Below are 12,735 nucleotides of genomic sequence, written 5' to 3' on the forward strand. Positions count from 1 at the left end.
CCACCTCATGAAGACTGGGGTTAGGGACCTTCAAAGAAGTAGATGCGGACCAAACAACCCGAACCATCTAAAGAAGTACCAAAGCCATTTTGATCACACTTCATGTGGAGTTTGGACATTGGACCTCTTTGAGTGTTTAAAGCCTCTGGCATGGAGAAACTGGTGTTTGATTTATGATGATTGCAAATGTTGAGCTATTTTATGAGTTGCTCAGTAGCTCCTGGTTTCATAACCTCAAATGACTGTATACGACTGTAGGACTGTACATTACTCATAATCTTACATTCCAGTGCTCATGTTAGTTCTCACGCTCCAGTGTTCTGTATTGTTTAATGAGGATGGGTTCCCCTTTTGAGTCTGGTTCCTTTCAAGGTTTCTTCCCCAAAACATCTAAGGAAGTTTTTCCTTAACTGATGTAGGTGATGTGAGGAGTCCTGGGGTGCACCGAGCGTTCCAATTCCTCCCAAAGGTGTTCAGTAGGGATGAGATCAGAACTCTACAGCAGGCCATTTCAGATCTTCCTCTTCAAACCATTTAAAGCAGATCTTCATGGAGCTCATTTTGTGCACAGGGGCAATGCCATGCTGGGACAGGTTCGGGTCTCCAAGTTGAAGTGAACGCAAAATTGTATTATACCGTATCCAAAGTTGTCCTGTACAATTGTGTGCTTCCAGCTTTGTGGTAACAGTTTGGAGAAAAACCACATATGGCAGGAAAGGTCAGGTGTCACAATACTTTTGTCCATATAGTGTATCTCAAACTCACCTCAAGGGTTAGTTATTTCCTTATGCCACACATCGCTCGAGACAGCATTCATAAATTGTTTTCTATAAGTTACTAAGTACTAAATTAGTCTGCAAACACATTACGGAGGATTTAATAATAAAGCAATACTAGTGAGGCTGAAAGCTCTACAGCAAGCGTTTATGGAACAAAGTCAGTTACTGGACAGATCAGTCCAAACTTGATGTTTTTGGCTTTAGACCTTTTTAGAAAACCATGCAGCTGAGCAAATTGTTTGCCTAAATTTAATCAACAGACACAAATCATTCAAATTTAGTGATGCCACTTGCTGTTTTAAGATGCTAGGTTTGTATTTTGAACAGAAGGTGGTGATAATTAATTGTTTCCTGGCCCTGTTTAGCAAGAACATTCTACATTCTACTTCCTCTTCCTCAATGGAACTGATCAACCGAATCTTTTGCCCGTTTTTGTTCGGGCAGAAGAGCTAACGCTACATTCTTTTCCTGCTGGGCTTTGCAGCTGTACTACTGCTCGAATCTCTCGTCGCTGATGAGCATAAACAAATCCTGACTATTGAGACACTCCAGAATTGTGTGTATGAGATATCAGGAAACCCAAATCAGGAGTATTTAGTTTAAATGGAATCAGCAGTTCAGGAGGGAGTACATAAGGATCAGTCTATTTTATCGACTTTGTTCAAGTACTATTTATTCTCGTCTGGAATAAATCCCTCTGGTAGTTCCACTGCTACATATGAGTTCAAGGCAATCCATTCATTTGACCGTAAACAATTTCAATTATTTTTTTTAAATAATATTTTAAATAAAAAAAATTTTTTGTAGCTTTTGTAACATGTTTTTTAATGTGGGGAGACATTTACTTCAACTTTACTACATTTTAAAGTCAAATATCTTTGTATCTTAACTACATTTTGCGAAATCAGTCGTTACTTTTTACTTTGGAGCGGATAAAAATGTAACTGGACAATCACGCAGCCAGCCACCAATCAGGGTCGAGCGCACGCTCTGGTGTGAACTTGTTTTGATCGGCGCTTGTTGTATCTACTTATCACCAACATACAATTCGGCGTCAGTTCAACAGCAAGCAGAACATTTCGAGAAGAATAAATGATGGAAGAAACTCCTGACTCGAATTTGCTACAACATCTGCCTTATTTGCAGGATTTTTCTGAATTAGTTGGGAAGGAGGTTTTGGGCTCATGATCATTTTAATCGATATCAAACAGTGTTTGACTCATTAATATAATTCTATTAGTAGATCGGTGTGCTGAGAGTAACATTAGAGTCTTATCACATATACTTTCTTTCAGCTTCTCCCATTAGGGGTCACCACAGCGGCTCATCCGTATTCACGATCCGCATGTTTGATTTGGCACATGTTTTTACGCTGGATGCCCTTCCTAATGTAACCCTCCCCATTTATCCGGGCTTGGGACCGGCACTAGAGTGCACTAGCTTTTCCAACCCTAATGGCTGGGGTTGGTTCCCTGACCGGGAATCGATGAGAGCGCCGCATCCTAACCACTAGACCACCAGGGAACCCAGTCATATCACATAAAGCTGATTAAGCAAAAGTCTTGTGACAAAAATTATAATCGGCCGTAATAAATTATAGCCATAATAAATCATAGTGATTTGGATACTTAAGTACATTTGAAAGCAAATACTTTTGTACTTTACTCAAGTGAAATTTTAAAGAGAGCACGTTTACTTTTCCTGGAGTGAATTTTTTACCATAACATTCCATATTGTTTGAAAAGGCAATTACTTTGTCCAAAAGTGCATTGTGAAACTTTTGGTGAAATTTGTTGGTCAAAAATGTGCAAAAACTATTACAGCCAGAAATGACAACTGCTTGACTTTCGAGTTCCATCTTAAAACTGACAAATTATATACACAATGTTAGTAATAACTTCTCACTGTGCACATTGGCCTAACACTGGGTAGTGGGATGGTATACTGTATATGAGTCACTACAAGTTGGTGGATTTGATATGCTGTCTTGTCCCCCTCTTTGTATGTCCTAGTTTGTCGCAGCATGCAGTGTTTGTACCTCCTTTCTGCTTACTGTATCAATTGTGTCTATGAATCTCTGTAAGAGTGTGTACAGCCCTGCATTATTCTCCAACGAGTGAGCGTGGGTAAATGTTGTTGTGCTGTTTTTGTGTGTGTTATGACACTGTTTGGACTGCAAGACTGATTTCCATCCCCTGCGAGAGCTTCCACTTCGTCTGCCCTGAATAGGGAGCGGTAAATAAGTGGTAATGGGAGCGAATGGGAGGGAGCTGGGGAACACTTTCTGTCATCACTTTAGAAGGTTGTGACCCCAGAGCCCAGTGACACTGAGCTGTTAAATAATTCAGCGGCTATCTCGCACTGGGCCTCTGGAGAAGCTGCGGCTGTGATTGCTTGGAGCTGACTGACTGACATTTGCACATGAAAATGGGCTTTGTTTTCCCCCAAACAGCAGGACAGCTTAAGGAAAACAGTGCAGGGCCTCGGAGGAGGGGGTTTAGGTAAGGAAAGGAGGGCCAGGCACAGGTGTGTGGCCCTCACCTTCCAACCCTTTCACCGGCAACCTGCTGATGAGAACCTTTCCAGGAGAGATGCAGCACGTATCAGGGACACATAAACTGCAATAATTAGACAACACAAATAAATGTGCAATATACATTAGAAACAAATAAACAAGATATCAGTAGATGTTAAAAAAAATCCCAATGAACTCTCAAGGCATACGCGCACTCATGCTTCTGGGGTGCATGATAATTCCAAATCCATATCAAATTCCAATGGATTTTTGTCAATGTATGGTTTCATTACTTTTAAATTGTCCCAATTTAGAGTGCAATTAAAATATTCTCTAAGCTCAGAGACAATAAAGCCAAAATTTATGTTACGTTCAGTAAGAAGATATAAATATATAAATAATCTCCAATCTACTTCTTGCCAAATTCAAAACAAACTCGCAGTTAAACAATGAAAAGGAGACGTGTTATACTGGACAATCACCATTGAGGGGACTGTAACCTGATTTGTTTATGGATCATTGCTACTGATTCAGATTAGCCCAATACTAATATTAAAAATGGAAAAACACACTGCAGGATTAATTTGCCATTTTTAATCTATTATATTTCTATATTACAAACAAGTAAAAGGTTGAATGCTGCTTCTTTTCCTTGGAAAATATAATACAACTTATGATATATGCCACAAAACAAATCTAAGTAAAAAAACTTTAATATAAGCAAATGTATCTTTATAATATTATTATGAAGACTTTTCAACCTACAGACAAAAGAAAAAGTTATTTCCCAGTTTAAAGAAAATAACTGGGTATTTCGCTGGCATGGTTTGTCTCCACTTAGACGTAATCATCATACAATCAGTACACAGTTTGAATTTAATCACCGATATCCTACGATGAAACACGTCCTAATGAGCATTGACTCCTCCAGGATGGCCCACACAGCCGAAGTGCCCACATGAAGATAGATATTAGGTTAATTATATCCTATGGTCTTCAACCCAGCCATTATGGTTGCACAAGCCAGTGCACTCTTAGTGCCTGTCCCAAGCACGGATAAATAGTAAGGGTTGCGTTAGGAAGGGTATCCAGCGTAAAAGCATGTGCCAAATCGAACATGCGGATCATGAATATGGATGATCCGCTGTGGCGACCCCTAACGGGAGAAGCCGAAAGAAAGTAAAATATCCTATGGCCTTCATTGTGATCGAGGTTTAAACCAGATAACACCTATATGAGAGTGACTTTGGACAGCACTTTCCACCAAATCATCAAAACACAAAAAATAATATTTGTTGGAAGAATTTTGTTTACCACTCAGGTATAAAACATATTTCCATTCTGGTGGATTATAATGTGTGACCTACACAGTGCTAAGATTTTTCCCGCTAATTAGCAAAAATATCTTTATGCTGCATTGCAATAATATATTTTTCTGTGTTATGTTGCTGAGTGGATTTACCCATTAAATATGTTTTAGTGTACAAATTAATTAAATGCCACTGTTTTAGTTTCTAAATTGAATCCACTACAACCAATTACAAAGGCAGAAATGTGAAAAAAAATGTCTGGGTTATTCTACACAGTAACTCTCGGGATGTTTACAGCATCTGGAGAATCCTCTTATTATCCTTTTGTTTTAAAAACGCCTGACTTGTAAAGCTGTTCTTAATTGTTGTCATTGCGTTTTATCACTTTAGATGATTATTATAATTAATCTTCAAAATTCCAGAACAGGTATCAAAATCGGCGTTCAACAATAAAATATGTCTGTTAATATAATTATTGTATTTGGATAAAATGGTCAATTTATATTAAGGATCATGTTATTATCCTGAGAATAATCAGCCTATTACAGCTGACACATCAGTTTAAAATCTAAGATGTTTTTGTCCAAAAAATCTAATACCAGCCCCTAGATTTTATATTTGTAAAAATAAACCAAACAAACAAACAAAAAAAAAAAAATACAAAAAAAAAAAGCAATTAAATTTAGCCATCATTTTAAATCCCCCCCAGAATTTTGCACGATGCAAAATATTAGCATATCTTTATGATCGTTCCGTGTTCCAGATAAACGTCACTACCACTTAGCACGAACACTGGCGCAAATAAATATGCCGTTCACATTTGAGTGAAAAGCTTTTGTTTAATCCCTAAACCCTCACAGAAAATGAATGTGGACTTAAAGAGGAGGAGTAGTGGGGCTGCATGCTCTCAGTATGCTTGACCATATCTCTCAGCTTGAGAGGCGGAAAGCAAGGGATAAGTGGACGGCGAGAGGGAGGGAGACAAGGAGTTAGGGAGGGCGAGAAACACGAGCAAGACAGCTGACAAATTGTGATTAATAAATGTGGTCCGGGACAGCAGTGTGGAACGATGCTTATTAATAGAGAGAATTAGAGTGGCTGTGCAACTCAATCTGCACACTGTCACTCTGCATCAGGCGCCATAATCAGAGCCTAATGAAACAGCACAGCAGCACCTCCCCACCCATCACCCCCACACCCCCTTTACACCACCTCCCACCTTCCAACCCATTCACTCTCTTTCTCTCTCTCTCTCTCTCTCTCTCTCTCTCTCTCTCTCTCTCTCTCTCTCTCTCTCTCTCTCTCTCTCGTTTTGTGTAATCACATTCCAGGATCCACCCTTCCTTACTGAGAAATTGATACATCATCCTATATGCATACATTTCCGTGACCTAACACCAACTTGCATCTACTTATGGATGTTTTACCCATAAAGTGGACATGACGTTAAAAATCAACTCAACTTTCCAACCTGACGCAGGATCATAAAGGTATTAAAACCAATGCCATCCATAAAACTTGCCTTATTTCCGTTTTGTGAGAATGTGACTATTTCTCTCCTTGCATTTTCTTTCTTGAAGAACATTATTCAATCAGTGCTATGAATTACGCAGTTAAAATAATAGGAAGCATGTGCACAAGAATGTAAGTCTAGATCTGTCATCATGGACCTGACACTTTCAAAGTTTTTATCTTTTTTTTTCTTTTTTTTTCTTTTACAGAGAAATCTTACAGTTGTAACTTCTAGCATTACAAATACCGTTTTTCCTCTCCAAACTGCACAGATCATACCACATTCTAATGTGTGACATTCAAAAATAAAAGTGCCAGAAAAGAAACTTTAAACCATAGAGAAATCATGTCTTCTATTGTTAAAATGTAAAAAAGAAAAACCCATTTTTGTTTGTAGCACTGAAAACTAAAAGGAAAATTACAGACATTACAACATTTTTTTTTTGCTATTAGAAAATAGATGAAAATGAGGTACTTTATTGAACCAAAAACAGTTTATTGCTCTGAATTTTGTTTGCAAACGGGCAGAAACTTTCCAGAAACTTTCCACGGGAACTTTATTAAAAAAATTCTGGAAAAATTTCAAGTTGGAAATATACCAGGTATTAATTTGAATTTATGGGAATTTTTGAGTTAATTATAAATTTATATATGATAAAAAAAAAAAACTGTATCATATACAAACATAAATATAAACATTTTGTTTGGTCATAAACTGGCATGCATGCAAACTAATACAGATAAAAAATTTTTTTTTTTTTTTTTACTTTTTGACTTGAATTTTTTTATTTAATTGTTAGTATAATTTTATTGCGCAATAGCTTACACACAGCACAAGGAAGTTTTATACATAAATTTAGAATAGCCTTTATTTGTAACATTTACTTTACAGCACAGTGAAATTATTTTCAGAGCGCAGAATCAGCCATGATACAGCACCGCTGGAGCACAGAGGGTTAAGGGCCTTGCTCAAGGGCCCAAGAGTGGCAGCTTGGCGATACCATCGCTTAAACCCCCAACCTTCCGATCAATAGCCCAGCACCCTAACAACTGATCTTAACCACTCCCAATTATTGATATTTATGTAATTTACATGAATACTCGCCGAGATGGAAATTTTTTGACATTATTTTTCAGAAAGTACATTTTGGGAGAAAGTGTGCTGTGTGCAAGTGGTTAATGAATGTGCAGGGTAGAAATTCAACTGAATTAAATCGGAATCTTTTAACTGAGATAAGCCTGCAAGATTTTTTTCAACCACATTTAAGTTCCTTGTTATCTAACCTGCAATTTTGTAAACTCCCAGTTCATTCCTATTTTTCCTGCCATCTTTATTTTTAAATGGATTTGCTATTCTTTTCTCCTAAAAACACAAAATGTTGCTTTTCTGTATTTTTTTTCTCTCTCTGTCCTTTGAGACTTGACTTTGTCAATCCCTTTGTCAATCCCAGACAGTCCAGTTGAGTGTGTTCCCAGTTCTAACCCACTCAATTTGACTCATTAAAGGATTTGTAATTAGATGAGGCGAATCATGTGTCTCAAAGTGGGGAAAACACTAAAACTTTAAGTAGTGCCCTAGGTCTGCATCAGGTAAACACTGCTATGTAGCAGTGGTCATTAACTCCAGATTTGTGCTTGATTCAGTTCCAACATTCAGTCAAACAGTGAGTATTTGGAGCAGAAATGGTCGTTTAAATGAGAACTAAACCAGAAGAAGGTAGGTGTTTAGGATGAGGGTTCATTAATGCAATAAATTAAAAGTCTATTATTCTCTGATAATGTGGTGATGTCGTGATCACTGCCATGGTGCATGGAATCCTTAATACAGAACTTCTCCACAACACTTATGCACCTACATTCTAATAACGTCCATGGACCTACATTCTAACTTGTTGGCTTTCCTCTTTAGCTCAATGTACAGCTATTATCTAATGATCATTGAACATTTTTGTACATATGATATATAAGAGCATTGTTTTACAGGAAGATTTACAGGATAGCTTCTTAGCGGACACAGAGAATAAGAGAGACAATTTTTCATTTAAAAACTCCTGATAACTAACGGATGATGCAACGTCATGATGTAATGTATCCTAACACGTTTCCAGGGGCCTTTGGAAAAAAAATTCAACCTCTTAGAATAAACTACATTTAACAGTATTCTGTCTTTTCTGTAACAATCCTATGGAAACTTCATGCCTCTATCTTCTGCAGATATCCAACTGTGATTCTTGAAGTAATGTTCCCTAGCTGTCCATTCTCCCCTCTTTGTTTGTGGAGGCGAAATGCACTTGCATCTTCCTCCGTGCAGGTTCATTACAGCTTGGGCTGTTTTAACAACGTTGTTGCTTTAAATCGTTTCATTGTTGACGAATGACAGTATTTATTGCATTGTGTTCATAAGAATAATACAAGTGTGTGATAATTATGCCCCGTGGCTTAATTATAGTATAAAGTATAAATGCATATGAAAGAGATGTATGTATTATGTACCTTTTAAAAAGCAGAGTACACAAGCAGTGTGTTACAGCATCAAATCACGTCAAGTAGATCCTCCCTGCTGTGATGTCACTGTTGTCCAGACTTGAAAAAGTAAAAAGAAACGTGTGTTCACATATGTATTAGGACGCAATTATTGTTTTTGCACCAATGCACTGCTGATCTCTAGATATTGTGATGTTATATGAATTCCATTGTATTTTTGGCATACATGGCAAAAAAGTCACTAATGGTTGAACGACTCTTTGTCGGAAATTGCCTGTATTAACAATTACATGAAAAAAAATGTTTGCTTTAAATCTATTTTTATATATCTACAAATATTTTTGCATATTTCTATAGGTTTTTTTTATTTTTATCATAATGCAAGCCTGGTAGTGCAAGTAAAAATGTTAAATATGTTCTATTTCTGGTGTTCGTTAAGATAGCACTAGCAGCTGGATGACAGTAGTGGCTGAGCAACTGTTGCTGTTACCATAGCTACCAGTGGTCAGTGGTATGAAACAGGTATGGATAACTGCGTAGGAAAATGTGTTGTGAGCACATGATGAACACATTACAACCAATCAGATTCAGTAAAGTAACTACTGACTTCAATCATCCACTTTATAAGTATAACAGAGGATGATGATGGAGCTCCATTAAGTATTTACCTCCTTATTTGTTTACATCTTCCTTCATATCCTTATAATTAGAGCATCCCAGACTACCGACAGCAATACAGGCATGCATTACACACACCTCTGGTCTTGTTCCATTAAATCTATGAGCCCAGTATAGATTTGGAGATTCTAAGAATAATTACAGCCAATTAGCTTATAATAAGCTGACAGCAATGCTATAAATCAAAGAAAGCAATCATAAGCCACAATTGATATGATAGTGTAGAGAATGTGTGTGTTCTGGTTGGGTGAAATGAACTACTGGATTTGAGGACAAACCTGACCGATTTAGAACAGATTTTCGTAGTTTCAGTGGATATGTATGTGAGGGGTCTATGAATAACGTGTGTTTGTCTTATATACACCGATCAGGAATAACATTATGACCATATAAAATTATGATTGGTGATTGTATAACTCTGATTATCTCTTTATCATGGCACCTGCTAGTGAGTGGGGTATATGTGTGTGAACATTGTGAACCTTTTGTCCCTAAAGTTGATGTTAGAAACGGGAAAAATGGGCGAGCGCCAGGATTTGAGCGACTTTGACAAATTGTGACGTCTAGACGAATGAGTCAGAGAATCTCCAAAACTCTTCTGAGGTCTATCAAAAGTGGTCCAAGGATGGAACAGTGGTGAACCTGCGACAGGGTAAAGGTCGTGGCTCATTAATGCACATGGAGAACGAAGGCTGATCCGTGTGGTCCGGACCCAACTGATGAGCTCCTGTAGATCAAATTAGCTGAAAAGGGGGACCAATACAATAATAAGCAGTTGGTTCTAATATTATGCCTGATCAGTATAAATAAATTGTGTTAAAAACATCTGTAAACCACAGCCCTCACACTGGCCTGAGCTGAATTCACAACATTGAGACCACCTTGGTGGAATGCTGTCTTTGACAGCTATCACTGTCCTGCAGCGGTCTTGTGTGTCCCTGTCTCTCTCTCTCTCTCTCTCTCTCTCTCTCTCTCTCTCTCTCTCTCTCTCTCTCTCTCTCTCACACACACACACACACACACACACACACACACACACACACACACACACACACACACACACATATCCATATATGCATAAGGATAGGTGATGACAAAAATGGGAGGCTAATTTAAATACCATAACTCTGTAATGATCCATGCTCCCCCATGCCCTTTACCTCCTAAGGTGCCTCTGGCTTTTATAAACAGCTCCGTGAAACATTAATTACTAGTGTAAAAATCAGTTCGCGACATACAGCTATGCATGGCATGAATAAGAGTGTACAGTGACTAATGGGCTGTTCAGGTCACACATCACCGGATAGTTGGTTTCGTTTGGGATGACTGTGACCTGGTGCTATATTAATGTCTTCCGCTTCAAAATATAGGAGACGGATCGGCGTAACAATTCAAATCGGTGGGGACCGAAAAAATGAGCAGGCACTTTTAAAATCATGCTTCAAAATTATTCCGCAACTAACTAGCCGAAGTGCCAAAGGAGAACCTGAAAAAAGATAAAAGAGGGGACGGGAAGAGAAAAAGATGGAAGGTGGAGAAGAAAATGAGGGATAGACAGCTTAGAGACGTGCATATTTCAATATTAATCAGCTCAGTAATATTTTAACAGGCACTAAAGATCCAATTCTCACTATATTGCCTGTGACTCCTGGCAATGATTATGCATCCATGGAGGCCACAACTGTACTGTGTGTGTGTGAGAGAGTGTGTGTGTGTGTGTGTGTGTGTGTGTGTGTGTGTGTGTGAGAGTGTATGAGTGAGACAGGGAGCATGTACGTGTGTGTTTGTACATGTGGGTTTGTGTGTGTTTGTCTAATGGAACTGACTGACTGACCCACAAAGTGAAAGTGACACACCATTTAACTCCGACTGCAAAACACACACACAAAAACAACACACACTCGCTTCAGCTCTACGTGTCTGTTGAATCCCCAAAGATCCAAAGTCGCTCCTGTTTCTATGCTCATTATTTGGGTCGAGATCTTCCTGGGTCTTCTCTGTCCTCTCTCCCATTGCACACTCCCTTCTGCCTCCATTCCCCCTGATACTGGTCACATCAGAAACAGAGGAGAGATGAGAGAAAGCATCGTCAATATGTATTTGCCCTGCTCCCACCTACGCCATTAAACTTTAAAAATGCAGATGTGTGATTAAACCTGACAGGGAAGAAAGGGGATCAGATGAGTTACACGGAATTCTCAATGGACCTGCACAGAAACTCCATATTTAAACAGTGTTCGTGGCAGCCCAAAGACATGCTGCATGCAAATGTACACGCAACACAGTTAGCGACGCTCGATTACTTTCACGCGACGACGCCAGCGTTACTAACAGACAAAAGATCATCTCAGCTAATTAGATTATTAGACACATGTACGAACAAGTTCATAATTCTCTGGAATGGGCTGCCAGGATGGGTTTATGCACGGAAAACAAGTTGGGAAAGGCACGAGGAGACAAATGCTGGCGTTAAATGAGAGTCTGAGAAAGGTGTATTTATTATAATGGTAAAGGACTGTACAGAATGCAGAATGTTGGGCAAGAGATGACAACTGAAAGTGTTTTGTGTGAGTGTGAGTGTGTGTTTGTGTGTGTGTGTGTGTGTGTGTTTGTGTGTGTGTGTGTGAGCACAATGGTTTCAGTGTCCTTCACTAATGAGGTCTAAAAGACCTCGCACACGGACAGACACACACACACACACACACACACACACACACACACACACACACACACACACACACACACACACACACACACACACACACACACAAGAAATACTCACTCCAAATCCACAAAATAGATGTGTTGCACTTTCTGAAATCAATCTTTATAAAAAATAAAAAATAAACATAAAAGAAAAAAGTTAAGTTCCAAATTGTTTTCCAGACAAATAACAACTCTGATTATCATATTACATTATAATAACAATACAGCTGATGATAGATAGATAGATAGATAGATAGATAGATAGATAGATAGATAGATAGATAGATAGATAGATAGATAGAGAGAGAGAGAGAGAGAGAGAGAGAGAGAGAGAGAGAGAGAGATGAAAGACAGAAGATTTGACAGAGAGACAGAGGGACAGAGAAATATAGAGACAGAGAGACAGAGGGACAAAGACAGAGAGACACAGGGACAAAGGGACAGAGGGACAAAGACAGAGAGAGACAAAGGGGCAGAGGGAGGGACAGAGAGACAGAGAGACAGATGGACAGTGAGGCAGAGGGACAGAGGGATAGAGAGACAGATTGACAATGGGACAGAGAGACAGATGGACAGAGGGATAGAGAGGCAGAGGAACAGAGGGACAGAGGGATAGAGAGACAGAGGGACAGAGAGACAGAGGGACAGAGGGACAAAGAGACAGAGGGACAGAGGGATAGAGAGACAGAGGAACAGAGGAACAGAGGGACAGGGAGACAGAGAGACAGAGGGATAGAGAGACAGAGTGATA

The 12,735-nt window shown here is 38.8% G+C and overlaps 2 long non-coding RNA genes across 2 annotated transcripts in view; one reads left to right on the forward strand and one right to left on the reverse strand.

The window, feature by feature from the left end:
• The window catches only part of LOC310715004, a 90,947-nt gene that overhangs the window by 53,669 nt on the left and 24,543 nt on the right, over positions 1-12,735 (forward strand). The window lies entirely within an intron of this gene.
• LOC310741904 lies at positions 8,229-12,104 on the reverse strand. The gene is made up of 3 exons (XR_014538095.1): positions 12,057-12,104; positions 9,269-11,325; positions 8,229-8,699 (listed from the first exon to the last, which is right to left on the reverse strand). It is a non-coding gene; the product is annotated as an uncharacterized lncRNA (long non-coding RNA).

Source organism: Silurus aristotelis, assembly GCF_946808225.1.
Source record: "Silurus aristotelis genome assembly, chromosome: 19".
Taxonomy (NCBI): Eukaryota; Metazoa; Chordata; class Actinopteri; order Siluriformes; family Siluridae; genus Silurus; species Silurus aristotelis.